This window comes from Phoca vitulina, unplaced genomic scaffold (assembly GCF_004348235.1).
Source record: "Phoca vitulina isolate PV1807 unplaced genomic scaffold, GSC_HSeal_1.0 scaffold49, whole genome shotgun sequence".
In the NCBI taxonomy this organism is placed as follows: Eukaryota; Metazoa; Chordata; class Mammalia; order Carnivora; family Phocidae; genus Phoca; species Phoca vitulina.
In genome coordinates this window covers 6,556,000-6,570,038 of record NW_022589752.1, presented here as the reverse complement: position 1 = coordinate 6,570,038, position 14,039 = coordinate 6,556,000, and the positions used below count along the sequence as shown (strand labels likewise).

The 14,039-nt window shown below is 36.4% G+C and overlaps 1 non-coding gene across 1 annotated transcript; it reads left to right on the top strand.

Annotated features, from left to right (window-relative positions):
* Positions 1 to 9,770: 9,770 nt before the first annotated feature.
* LOC116621616 lies at positions 9,771 to 9,878 on the top strand. The gene has a single exon (XR_004297422.1). It is a non-coding gene; the product is annotated as a U6 spliceosomal RNA (small nuclear RNA).
* Positions 9,879 to 14,039: the final 4,161 nt, after the last annotated feature.

Here is a 14,039-nt window from a genome sequence, read left to right as displayed (position 1 = left end):
TAGATTGGTGTTACCTTTGTGACAGAAGTCATTTCACAGGAGAGAACAATGTTAGAGAGAAATCTTGGCCTGATGACTAAGCAGAGGCTCCAGTTCCAGAATTGGTATGTCCTGCAGTTCTGACCCACCAATTCATTCTTTCTGACTTTCACAACTGCATGTCAACAAGACCGAGAGAGTCTTTGCAGGCAGCTTCAGCATAAAACCCTCCCAATATATATGAGAAAAACTTTCAAAACGGTGTTGCGACAAGCATGGAGTAGCATTATTTAATTGAGAGATAAGAGAAATGTTTAAAATTTATAGGATCATTTCTGCGTCAGGTGCCAAGGAAACAATAAGATTGAGAACACAGTGATAGGATCCAGCATGAGGGATAAGACAATGTGCTAGATGGTAGACAAAGTATATTTGAGGTGTTTGTCCTTCATTCAAGCAGAGATTCCAGTAGAGATTTAGAAATCTGAGCTGGATCTATGTATGGAGATCAGTGCTGGACACGTGGTTTGAAAAGCTATCAGTATTCAAAGTGTAGTAAAGAGCTTGGAAAAGGGTGGATTTACCATAGACACTGAGCAGAAAGACATTGCTCAGTCCGCATCACTCCGCAGGAAAGACGTTTTTCCTCCCTTTTAAAAATTGAGTGAAGACAAGGAAAAGCTAAGTAGCTGGCTCAATAAGTAACAAATGGTGAAAGAAGAGCTTGGAGTCTAGGTTCCTGACAACAAATTTTGCTATTTCCACTAACAATAGTAAATAATAACAACAATAATCATTTTAACAATGCAGTTTGGTAGCCTCTGGGCGATGTAGGCACCTAAAATGCAGAAAGAATTCTAATAGAAATGCTAAATTAGGCAGTCAGGATTTAAATGATCACTAGGACTTTCACTCAACTGTTATTTTCTAAAACCATACCAAAAACCAAAAACAAAAAGCTTAATTTCTAGAAACCTTTAGGCAGAATTGCTTGTTGAATCCACTTCAACAATAATAAAAAAAAAATTGTCTTTTTGGAAAAAAGAAAGCCGAGAGCCACCCAAGTAGAGGCTCATTATCAAGAGAATGATCACAAAATCATGTCTTTCATTTTGAAAAGAGGAGTTCCATCAAGACAAACATTACAGAAATTCAGCCAGCGGCATTCCAGCATTTTATTTTGTTTTTAACCAGTTGAAATTTTATTATAACAAACAAGACAGTTAGTACCATTCAATTCAATATCATGGAATGTTCCAATATTTGAATTTAAAACAAAAAGCAGAGACTAGAAACATTAAAAAGGAAGAACCAAAATATTCACTGTTTGGAGACAATTTAAATGAAACAGGTAGGAAAAATCTTCTAACATGTTAGCTGTTATAATTCTTATTGGTTATTTCTAATATATAAGAAGATGATTTATTTTTGTAAGTCAATCTTGGTTCCAATTATCTTTTAAAACTCTGTTACTAGTTTTATTTATATTTTAGTTGATTCTCTTGGATTTTCTATGTAGGTGGGTAAGGCAATTTTTTTTTTTTGTTTCTTTTTTTTAAAATTTTTTTATTGTTATGTTAATCCCCATACATTACATCATTAGTTTTAGATATAGTGTTCCATGATTCATTGTTTGTGCATAACACCCAGTGCTCCATGCAGAACGTGCCCTCCTCAATACCCATCACCAGGCTAACCCATCCTCCCAACCCCCTCCCCTCTAGAACCCTCAGTTTGTTTTTCAGAGTCCATTGTCTCTCATGGTTCTTCTCCGCCTCCGATTTCCCCCCCTTCATTCTTCCCCTCCTGCTACATTCTTCTTCTTCTTTTTTTCTTTCTTAACATATATTGCATTATTTGTTTCAGAGGTCCAGATCTGAGATTCAACAGTCTTGCACAATTCACAGCGCTTACCAGAACACATACCCTCCCCAGTGTCCATCACCCAGTCACCCCATTCCTCCCACCCCACCCCCCACTCCAGCAACCCTCAGTTTGTTTCCTGAGATTAAGAATTCCTCATATCAGTGAGGTCATATGATACATGTCTTTCTCTGTTTGACTTATTTCGCTCAGCATAATACCCTCCAGTTCCATCCACGTCGTTGCAAATGGCAAGATCTTATTCCTTTTGATGGCTGCATAATATTCCATTGTATATATATACCACATCTTCTTTATCCATTCATCTGTTGATGGACATCCTGGCTCTTTCCACAGTTTGGCTATTGTGGACATTGCTGCTATAAACATCGGGGTGCACGTAGCCTTTCGGGTCCCTACTTTTGTATCTTTGGGGGGTGGGTAAGGCAATTTTAAGAGTTCACCAAAATCATTTTATTTACCTCTTGGGCTTACATGAGGATTCTTTCCTTGCATCTCTTCCAGAAATGTGGGGCAAATGACTGAGTTGTGAATGCAACAATAGTTATGCACACCACTTCATTCTGGCCAAAAAATCTCCCAAATTATCTTTCACACTCTTTTCTCTATTTGCCTACTAGATGGTAAGACACAGAGCAATCTGGAAGTCCTCATTGATAATGGCAGAGTTCTAGGTTCCCAAAATGGCTGAGTCAAGCAGAACACCAACCAACTTGGTCCACATTGTACTACGGTGTAAGTAAGATTGGGAGAGTGTTACTCAGCATCAGGGAAATACAAACCAAAAGCACAATGAGATACCACCTCACACCAGTCAGAATGGCTAAAAATTAACAAGTCAGGAAACAGCAAATGTTGGCGAGGAGGCAGAGAAAGGGGAATCCTCTTACACTGCTGGTGGGAATGAAGGCTGGCAGAGCCACTCTGGAAAACAGTATGGTGGTTCCTCAAAAAATTGAAAATAGAGCTACCCTATGACTCAGCAATTGCACTACTAGGTATTTACCCAAAGGATACAAACTTTGTGATCTGAAGGGGCATCTGTACCCCAGTGTTTATGGCAGCAATGTCCACAATAGCCAAACTATGGAAAGAGCCCAGATGTCCATCGACAGATGAATGGATAAAGAAGAGGTATATATATATACAATGGAATATTACTCAGCTATCAAAAAAAAAGAAATCTTGCCATTTACAACGATATGGATGGAACTAGAGGGTATTATGCTAAGTGAAAAAGTCAATCAGAGAAAGACAGTTATCATGTGACTCCACCCATACGAGAAATTTAAGAAACAAAACAGAGGAGCACAGAAGAAGGGAGGGAAAAATAAAACAAGACATAATCAGAAAGGCAGACAAACCATAAGAGACTCTTAACCATAGGAAACAAACTGAGGGTTGCTGGAGGGAGGGGGTGGGGAGATGGGGTAACAGGGTAATGGATATTAAGGAGGGCACGTGATGTAATGAGCCCTGGGTGTTATATAGAACTGATGAATCACTGAACTCTATCTCTGAAACTAGTAATACACTACATGTTGATTAGTTGAATTTAAATTAAAAAAAGAAACTGCTTCTGTCTTCATGATAGAAGTTAGTTGAAAAAAAAAAAGATTTGGGGATTGTTACAGCATCTAGCGTAACTTACCTTGACAAATACATAAATTAACATAAAATGTAGAAGATATTTATTGAGGGAAAATTAAAAGTTTACTAAAAGATGGGGCACCTGGGTGGCTCAGTCCATTAAGCAGCTGCTTTCCGCTCGGGTCATGATCCCAGGGTCCCGGGATCGAGCCCCGCGTCGGACTCCTTGCTCGGCAGAGAGCCTGCTTCTCCCTCTCCTTCTGCCTACCGCTCTATCTACTTGTGCCCTCTCTCTACCTCTCTGTCAAATAAATAAATAAAATCTTTTAAAAAAAAGTTCACTGAAAGAACTATAGTATGTTATCGATACAATGAATCAGTATTTTAAGGAATATAAAATCAATAGAAGATTAATCTATAAATCCATTTAATCCCAATAAAAATCCCAAAATACATATTGTGGAAATTTTTAAGTTAAGTCAGAAATTCATATAAAAGAATAAAATAGCTAAGATAATTCTGAAAAGTCTAAGAATAGAAAATATTTAATTTTCCAGATACAAAAACTTATTTTAAAGCTATAAAAATTAAGACAGATTTATAATTTTGCAGTCAGTGGAATAAGTTAAAAAGCAAGGCAAAATCGTGTATATATAAAAGTTTAATCTATGATTAAAGTAGTATTTGAAGTCAAAATGGACTAATTAATAAATGATTTACAAATTAAAAGTCAAAATAAAAAAACAAAGCTACAAAAATAGATTAAGGAAATACAGAAAAATATGTTTATGACCTCAGGGTAAATGAATTATGCAAATTAAAAAGCATAAATAGTGTCCAGATTGTTTGAGGGAAAATCAAATCAAGGGAAAAAAAAGAAATCAACCCAATAAAAAATGAGCAAAAGATGTAAACTGGGAAAGTCAAAGATGAAATTAAAATGTTAAATAAGCAAAAAGAAGCTCAACTTCACATATAATCAAGAATATACAAATTCAAATGATACAGTAGAATGTTTTATCCAGGAAATTAGGAAATTTAAACAAAGTTTGATAATATCAAATGTTGGCAAGAGTTTGAATCAAATACTGGCAAGGAAGTGAAACCCCGAGAAACAGAATTACAAAATTTGTGTAGGTATTGCTAGACATTATGGGTGAGAGAGTAAATTCGTATAGCCACTCAGGAAAGCAATTTAACAATTCAGTAGTATCTATTAAAACTCAAGATAAGCACGCCCTATGATTCAGAAATTGTACTTGTTTGTTTATTTGCTGGATAAAAACTGTCAGTGTGTGCCTAAGGAGGCTGAATCAAGACATTCATTTCTGCATTGTTATATAACTGAAAAATAACAACCTAAGTGTCCATCCTATGGGAGTAAACTCAGGAAGCCAAAAGTATCTCTATATAGATGATTAATCAAAACCTGACTCCAGTGGCAAATACAATGCTTTTATCAGGGAGGAAAACCTTCCTCTACCCTATGGTCCTTCTAGCTGTACTTAGAATCAGACTGACATGAGACAGGTTAACAGGAGAAAAATGAAAGTTAATAGGCATATGTACAGGGAATCCACATAGACATGAAATTCCAAAGACAATGAGGCAACAGGAAGCTTATATAAACTAAGGAGAGGAGTAGGGTCAGAAGATACAAATGGGAGGAAGGCCATGAGCAAGAAGGTGAAAGGACATTGTTTTGAAAAACAAAGATAGCCCTATTATGCAGAGAAGTTTCTTAGGAATGAGGAGTCTCTGTTAATATCTCTCTCCCTAGTATAGGATCTCCTTTTCAATGTAAATTGAAGCAGTTGAAGGGGAGGCAGAGAGCTTTTCCTGCATCTGCTGGGTTTTGATTAGTTTTAACTAAAAATAATCCTTATGCCAAAGTGGCCCATCTTGGGGTAGCCTGTCCTTGGCCCCTACACTTTGCATATGTTAACTCATTTATTCTTCTCAATGACCCTATTAGGAAACTATAACTATTATCCTGTGGACTAGAGAGAATAAATAACTTATGTAATACAGCCAGCAACCAGCAGAGATAGGACTTAACCATTACTCAGAAAGAGTACACCAATTCTCCTGAGGATTCTTTCCCACACTATACCATGCTATAGAACTACCCAGAAGGACACATAGTATAAGCATTAGTAAAAGCAAACAATGCTTTTCACCCTCTTTCTGAGGAAAGTCACCCAAATGAACGTAAACTTACAACAAACAGGTCATCAATAAAGAGAAGACAGAAAAATGAAGGCAAAAAATAATAAAAAGGGAAATAAATATAAAGAAGAGGAGCCAAAATCATTGAAAGGTATAGGTAAGACAACAAAGGTAAAGCAGATACATAAAAAAGAATTCTTCAGGGGCACCGGGGTGGCTCAGTTGGTTAAGCGTCTGTCTTCAGCTCAGGTTGTGATCCCAGGGTCCTGGGATGGAGCTCCACGTCAGGCTTCCCGTTCAGCAAGGAGTTTGCTTCTCCCTCTACTACTCCCCTACTTGTGCTCGCTCTCTCTCTCTTTCCCTCAAATAAATAAATAAAATCTTTAAAAAAATTCTTCAATACACTTTCCTTTAAAATAATAATGTAACTATATAAATTAAAAGCTTAGTCACCAGGCAGAAAAATGATGGTAAGATTCCCTCTACCCTTTCCTTCTGAAAGTAAATCAGGGTTCACTTCCTGTTAGGATCATAAAATCATAGACCATTAAAGCAGGAAAAGACCTCAGAAGTCATCTAATGCAAACCCCACCTTTGATGGTTTATATCCCAAAGTGTTACATAAGGAGCTTTCTAACTCATTTTCACTAATCTGTTCTCATGTGCTATCAAATAATGTGTGAGGGGTTCAGGGAATTCTCAGAGATCATAAGCAAATAAGTTCCATGTCTCCTAGTCATTGTGTAAGGGCCAAAATAATTGATGATATTTTTCAGATTAGGAATCTTGATGAGATCAAGTCATAATTTTAAAATGAAGCGATTACCCTGTCTTGATGTCGGAGGAAAACGGTAACCTGGAAATTATCTTCCTAGATAATGTGGACCATGGTATGAAATGCCTAAGAAAAAATAGCCATTTCATTGCTATGAAAATGTTTGAACCTTATGTATTTGGTGGTCAGAGAAAGGAAGCAGCATCCCTGTCAGCCAAGGAGCAAACTGTTTAAATGTCTGCTAACTTAGTCATACTGGTTTATAGTGGTTTTTTATCAAAACAGATTCCAGAGTTAATTTTGACATGTTTATGCCTGCTAATAGAGAAGATGTCACTTTTCTCTTAGGACTGCTCGTTTTGTTTACATATCCAGCTGCCACTTAACCACTCTCATCTTTCCCTTTCCAGATCTTGTCTCATTTCCATGTAGTTTATAGTCCAATTAATTATAACTAACAGATTGCCTGGAACCTGTTTTATGAAAATGTGATTATATGGTGTCATAGCAATATTCTCTAAATTTGACAAGAATATACGATTCAGTTGAAGGAATCTTGTATTTACATATAAAGGGACGATTACCGTAAAACCATGATTAATGTACATCATCAAATTATACTCAGTCTTTCTTGTAAACATGTCAATTAGAAGATTAAATGAGTAAGAGAGTTTTGACCCGGATTGCAGAATAGTGAGGAAAATGCGTGGTTGCACCGAGTGATGTATATTAAGGACATAGGTGTCCTTCTTTTCTAAAAAATAGAGAATAAAATTGAATTTAGAAATATGTCTAAGAGAAAAGAGGTTTCAAAAATCATAAGAGATACTATGAAAAAAAATTATGTCAAAATTAAGATGAAAGGATGGGTTTCCAAAACTGACTTAAGAAATATAAAATTCTATAAGCCAAAAAACCATTAAAGAAATTAAAAGTCACATTATCCCAAGAAAATCAGACCTAAATAGCTTCAAAGGTGACTTTGAACAAACTTTCAAAAAAGGGGTAATCCCCATATCATAAATTTTTTTCAAAAAATAGAAACATTGGAAAAGCTATTAATTTATTTATAAAATTAAAATAAACTTCATGCTAAAGGCAGACATGAAGATCCCAAGAAAAGAAAGTTATGGACTAATTCACTTATCAACATAGATGTAAGGATACTAAAATATACTTAAAACCTGATTTTGACAGTGTATAAAGAATACACTTTAATCAAGTAGGGTTTATCCCAGGAATTCCTATATAATTCAACATCAGAATATCTACTATTATTCTATATTAGCAGAATGAAGGCAATAAGACATATGATCTCTCAACGTATGCATTCATCAATAAATGGAGGGAAACACTCAGGTAAACATTCATAATAAAAACACTTGGCACCCTAAAAATAGAATGGAATTTCCTTCGACCTTCCTTCTTCCTTCACTTAAAATGATAAACTTTAGAATTACTCACCCTATATCAGGAATAAGAATATCTGCTATTATTGCTTCTCTTTAACATTATGCTATTTTTTTAAAAGCTTTATTTATTTATTTGAGAGAGAGAGAGCACAGGGGGTGGCGGGTGTAGAGGGAGAGACAAAATCTCAAACAGACTCCCCACTGAGTGTGGAGCCCAACGCGGAGGTCAATCTCAGGACCCTGAGATCATGACCTCAGCCAAAATCAACAATCAGAATCTTAACCAACTGAACCACCCAAGTGCCCCAACATTACGCTATTTTTTAAAAGCCATCATAATCTGAAAGGAAAGACAAAATTATTCTTCTTTGTTGATGATATCTACATAGAAAATACAATAGAATATCTATAAAAAGTATCAAATTTATATGAGGTATTAGACAGTTTCGAGATAAATTCTCAACATAAAAATAAATAACATAACTAAAACCAATAATAAAAATAGAAAATTAGGTAGAAAAAATTTATATTAGGAACAAAAATATAGTAGTCCCAGGAACAAATCTAATAAATATATGCAAAACCTTTTGAAGAAAAGGTTTAATAAAATTATTGAAGAATACTATCAACCCTAATAAGTGGAGATCTATGCTATGGTCCTACATGATAAAATTTAGGGAGACCAACTCTCTCCCAAAGAAAAATCACACAATAAGGAAGGAGCAAAGGATATGCACAAGCAGTTTACATAAAAGGAAATTCAAATAATCGTAAACCTGTGCATGCAACTGTGGCAAACTAACTTCTTGGATTGCAAATATAATAAATTCTCAGACCATTGACTGTTCTTGACACCATCTCAAGAGCTGATAAAACACACACACACACACAAATCAGTGAGACTATAAAAGATTTGAATAAAACAACTAACCAACTTGACTTAATTCACAGATAAAGAACATTCCATTCAATAACTGAAGAAATAAATACCAAAAAAAAAGGACATATTTTAAAGTTTATTCTGGGCCATAAAGCAAATCTCAGCAAACTTCAAAGAACTGAAATCATAAGTGTATATCCCATGACCAACATGGAATTAAATTATGGAATGGAATTAAAGATAACTAGAAAAATCTCTAAATGTTTGGAAATTAGGCCCATATGTTTAAGAGGAAATCACAAGGCAAATTAGAAAATATATAATACTGAATGATAAAAAAAACAACATATCAAAATTGGTGGTATGCAGCAAAAACAATGCTTGGAAGGATATATATTGATTTAAATACAGATATTAGAAAAGAAAAAAAGATTTAAAATCAATGACTTACTTCTAACTTAAGAATCTAGAAAGGGGAAACAAATTAAACTCAAAGGAAGTAGGATAAAAATAATAAAAATAAGTGGTGATGGGCACCTAGGTGGTTCAGTGGGTTAAGCGTCTGCCCTCAGCTCAGGTAATGATCCCAGGGTTCTGAGATCGAGCCCCGCGTTGCACTCCCTGCTCAGCAGAGAGTCTGCTTCTCCCTCTCCCTCTGCATGCAGCTCTCCCTGCTTGTGCTCTCTCTCTCCCTCTCTGTCAAATGAATAAATAGAATCTTTAAAAAAAAATAAGTGGTGAAATGAATAAAATAGAAAAATTAACAAAGCTTTGGCTTTGATTCTTTGGACACATTAAAAACACTGATCAACACTTAACAAGAGGAAGAGAACACAAATGACTAATATGAGGAAAAAACAGAGGGCATCCACACAGATCCCATACACATCAAAAAGAAAATAAGAGCATATTATAACCAACTTTATGCCAATAAACTTGAAAAATACAGTGCACAAATTCTTGAAAAACACAATTTACCTAAAAATGACCAAGAAGAAATGGAGCATCTGTACATGCCTACATCCTTAAAAAAAAATCAAATCCGTTGTAAAAAAATTTTCTCGTAAAATCTCCAGATGTAATGCTCACTTCAGCAGCACATATACTAAAATTGGAAAGATACAGAGAAGATTAGCATGGTGCATGAACAAGGATGACACACAAAATTCCAGGTGTAGATGATTTCACTGGTATATTCTTCCTACGAATGAAAGAAGAAATGCCAATCTTACATAAATTCTCCCATAGAAGAGAAAAAACTGGCAACTCACCAACTTCCAACTCATTTTATGACCCAGCAAAACTCTGATACTAAAACCTGAAAATAACTAAGAAAGGAAAATATGGGCCAACATTTTTTATGAATACAAATATGAATATATTAAATAAAACCTTAGCCAACAGAATCTAGTTTTATATAAAAAGTATAATACACCAAAACGAAGTGAAATTTACCTGAAAACCAACGAACATAATTCACCTAGTAAATGAACAAGGGAGATAAACCATGTGATTACTTCAGTAAATACAGAAAACATATTTGATCATATCCAACACACATTTATTATTTAAAAGAAAAATACTCAACATGCTAGAAGTAGCCAAGAATTTTGTTAATCTGATAAAAGGTTATCTACAAAATGAAATCTTAATGGCCAACATAACATGGTAAAATAGTGACTGCTACACCCCCCAACCCCTGAGAATGGCAAGAAGTCAGGATTTCCACAAGCACCAGTTCTCTTCGAAATTAGAAGTCCTAACTAGTTCAAAGAAGCAATAAAAAATTTTTTTAAGAATGAAAGGCTGAAAAATATTAGCTGTTATTATTCACAGATGATGTATATATACAATTATATATAGAAAGTTCAAAATAATTTACAAACGATTAGAAATTGTAAGTGAATTTAAGAAGGTTGCTAGATACAAGGTAAGTTTACTGTTTTCTGTTTACCTCCCAGAGGTAAGCTATAACTCTTCCCGATTAAGAGGTAGGATGTTGAAGCTGATGACACTCCAGAGACCTAGAGAATTTGAAAAAAAGTTTATTGTTAGCACAAGGGACTCCTAGTGAGAGCAGGAAGGACACAAGCAGGTCCAGGCAGTCTTGAGAGGAGCAGAGAGAGTGGGTTAAGCCTTTATAGTGGCAAGGGGGCAGGACCAGGGACAAGTTCCTGAGGGAGGGCTGGGAATTTGCCAAGTTCGTATCTTCCCACATGTCCCAAAGGAGGGAGCTCGTTTGGATTTTCTTATCAATTATGTCTAGATATGGAGCAGAAGGGACAAAGGAACTGGGTCTTATAAGAAGTCAGAAGTCAAGCATCAAAACATGGAATCAGACTCTTACATGACCCAAATCAATTATATTTCTGTATACAAGTAAAAACGGAAACAAAAACAAAACACTTGGAAAATGAAATATCAAAGGACTGCTATTTACTGGAGCATCAGAATGCATCAAATACCTACAGTAAATCTAATGAAAAAAATGGAAAGATCTTTAAACTGTGCAAACTACTAAATATTACTGAGGAAAATGAAAGGATTTAATAAATAGAGGAATATGCTATGTTAATGGACTGGAAAAGTCAATGTTGTTAAGATGTGGATTCTCCCCCATATTGATCTATGGGTTTAATGCAACTGCAGTAAAAAGTTCCAGGAGGCCCTTTGTGGTCTTGACCAAACTGCAGAGAGTATGCAGTCTGAGCCAGAGGACTAAACTGTGTGATTAGAATGGCAGATATCATCAAGCTGAAATTACCTCGCTGAATTCATCCTATGCTAAGAAAAAGAATTTCCAGAAGGAACAAATATTCTTATTTGTAGGTCAGAGCACACTTTCTCCTATAGACACTGCTGAAGATGCTACACCCATGTTTGCCTTTTGATTCTTTTCTTTCATGATGACCAATCTCCCATCTGATTGACATCTTTCTCTTTTTTTAATTTTACTATGTTATGTTAATCACCATACATTACATCATTAGTTTTTGATGTAGTGTTCCATGATTCATTGTTTGCCCATAACACCCGGTGCTCCATTCAGTACGTGCCCTCTTTAATACCCATCACGAGGCTAACCCATCCCCCCATCCCCCTCCCCTCTAGAACCCTCAGTTTGTTTCTCAGAGTCCATATTCTCTCATGGTTCGTCTCCCCCTCCGATTCCCCCCCTTCATTTTTCCCTTCCTGCTATCTTCTTCTTTTTTTTTTTTTTTTTTAACATATAACGTATTATTTGTTTCAGAGGTTCAGGTCTGTGATTCAACAGTCTTACACAATTCACAGCTCTCACCACAGCACATACCCTCCCCAATGTCTATCACCCAGCCGCCCTATCCCTCCCACCCCCCACCACTCCAGCAACCCTCAGTTTGTTTCCTGAGATTAAGAATTCCTCCTATCAGTGAGGTCATATGATACATGTCTTTCTCTGATTGACTTATTTCGGTCAGCATAATACCCTCCAGTTCCATCCACGTCGTTGCAAATGGAAAAATGAAGGGGAGGAAATCGGAGGGGGAGACGAACTATGAGAGACGATGGACTCTGAGAAACAAACTGAGGGTTCTAGAGGGGAGGGGGCTGGGGGGATGGGTTAACCTGGTGATGGGTATTAAAGAGGGCACACACTGAATGGCGCATTGGGTATTATACGCAAACAATGAATTATGGAACACTACATCAAAAACTAATGATGTAATGTATGGTGATTAACATAACATAATCAAATAAAATTAAAAAAAATAAATTCATAATTCAGTGCTCAGCTAGCATTCCCCAAGCACAAGCACCGTGCAGGACAATGCATTTGAAGACCTTCCAGCCTCAGATGTATATTGGGCTAAAATCTGGTCCCTCTACCAAATCTTTTTACCATGGTGCAAGCCTGAGTTACCCACCTAAGTAAATACCCACCTAACTCCCACTATTGATGCACCCCCACCCTACTCCACCCCCTCTTCCCATTTTCTTGAACAAAAACCATGGTTTAAGGAAGTGCTCTGCAGAATGTGGTCCAGGGAGCCACGGCATATAATTTCACCTGGGAGCTTGTAGGAAATGCAAATTTTCAGGCCCAACTGCCGACCTTCTGAATGAGAAACTCAAGGGTAGAACCTAGTAATCTGCATTCAACAAGCATTCCACATGATCCTCACGCACAATAAGGTTTTGACTAGCACTGTTTTAAAGTGCTTTGGTATCTCTTTTTATAGTAAGAACAGGTGTGTTAATATTTTCAGTTTACAGCTCTGATTCAGCCAAGGAGCCATTCCATTGAAGAACCTATTTCTACTCTTCATAACTCCCTAATTATGCTCTTAGTAGTTGGAAGATTTGAAAAGTGCACCATTTTCTGAGAGAAAAATCCTACCTTTAGACAAACACTTGCACACATGGAAATCCAAGGGACCACGCAAGAGAAATTTCACTTTTCCCTCGAGTCACCTGTTGGTCTAAACCGAGCGGGTAAAAGCTATAGAGGCCATTGCACTTGATTGGCCTGCCATCTTTTGCTGCAATCCTCTCAAGTCTTTTTCTTCTTTTTTTTTAATCCTCATTCCATCTGCTACATCCTGCCTCCTTACTGTCATCCGATGTACATTCAAAAGAATAAATATACTGCATAACACACTCTGCCCCAAAGAAACTCAGGAGCCCTTGATAAATCATAAAGTTGGCATTTCTAATTCTCCCCATATTCTATTAGAACATGGGATTTTGGACAGCAATACATATTTTTAAAGAGGTTGGCCCAGTGGTGGGTATTAAGGAGGGCATGTACTGGGTGGAGCACTGGGTGTTATATGAAAACAATGAATCGTGGATCACCACATCAAAAACTGATGGTGCATTGTTTGGTGACCAACCTAACATAATAAAATAAAATTAGATTAAAAAAATAAATCAGGAGATAGGGAAGGAATAAAAGCACAGATATAAAGATGCTCAGCATTTGACAGTATAATATAAACAGACCATCTAAAAACCTGCAGGTTGTTAGGGATACTGAGGGGTGGGTGTGAGGAAAGGAGCATCCGTGGTCCCCTTACACTTAACCATAAAAGCTAACAGAAGGTATGCAACAATCTTGGAAAATATCGCCTTGTCCATGCACTGTGAGCACCAAATTTCTTGAACAGTGCATCCCGCCTCCCTCCTTTTTTCCCCCCAGTGCAATTTAGTATATGGAAAAGTCCCAAAGTCCAGGCACAAAAAAATGTCACTAAGCATCCACACGAAGTTAAAAACCGACTACATTTTCCTGCTTAGGTTACACCAATGCTCTAGTTTAAAAAGCTGGAGGAAATTTTTCTCAGACCTAAAGGTTTGCCAAAATTTCCTC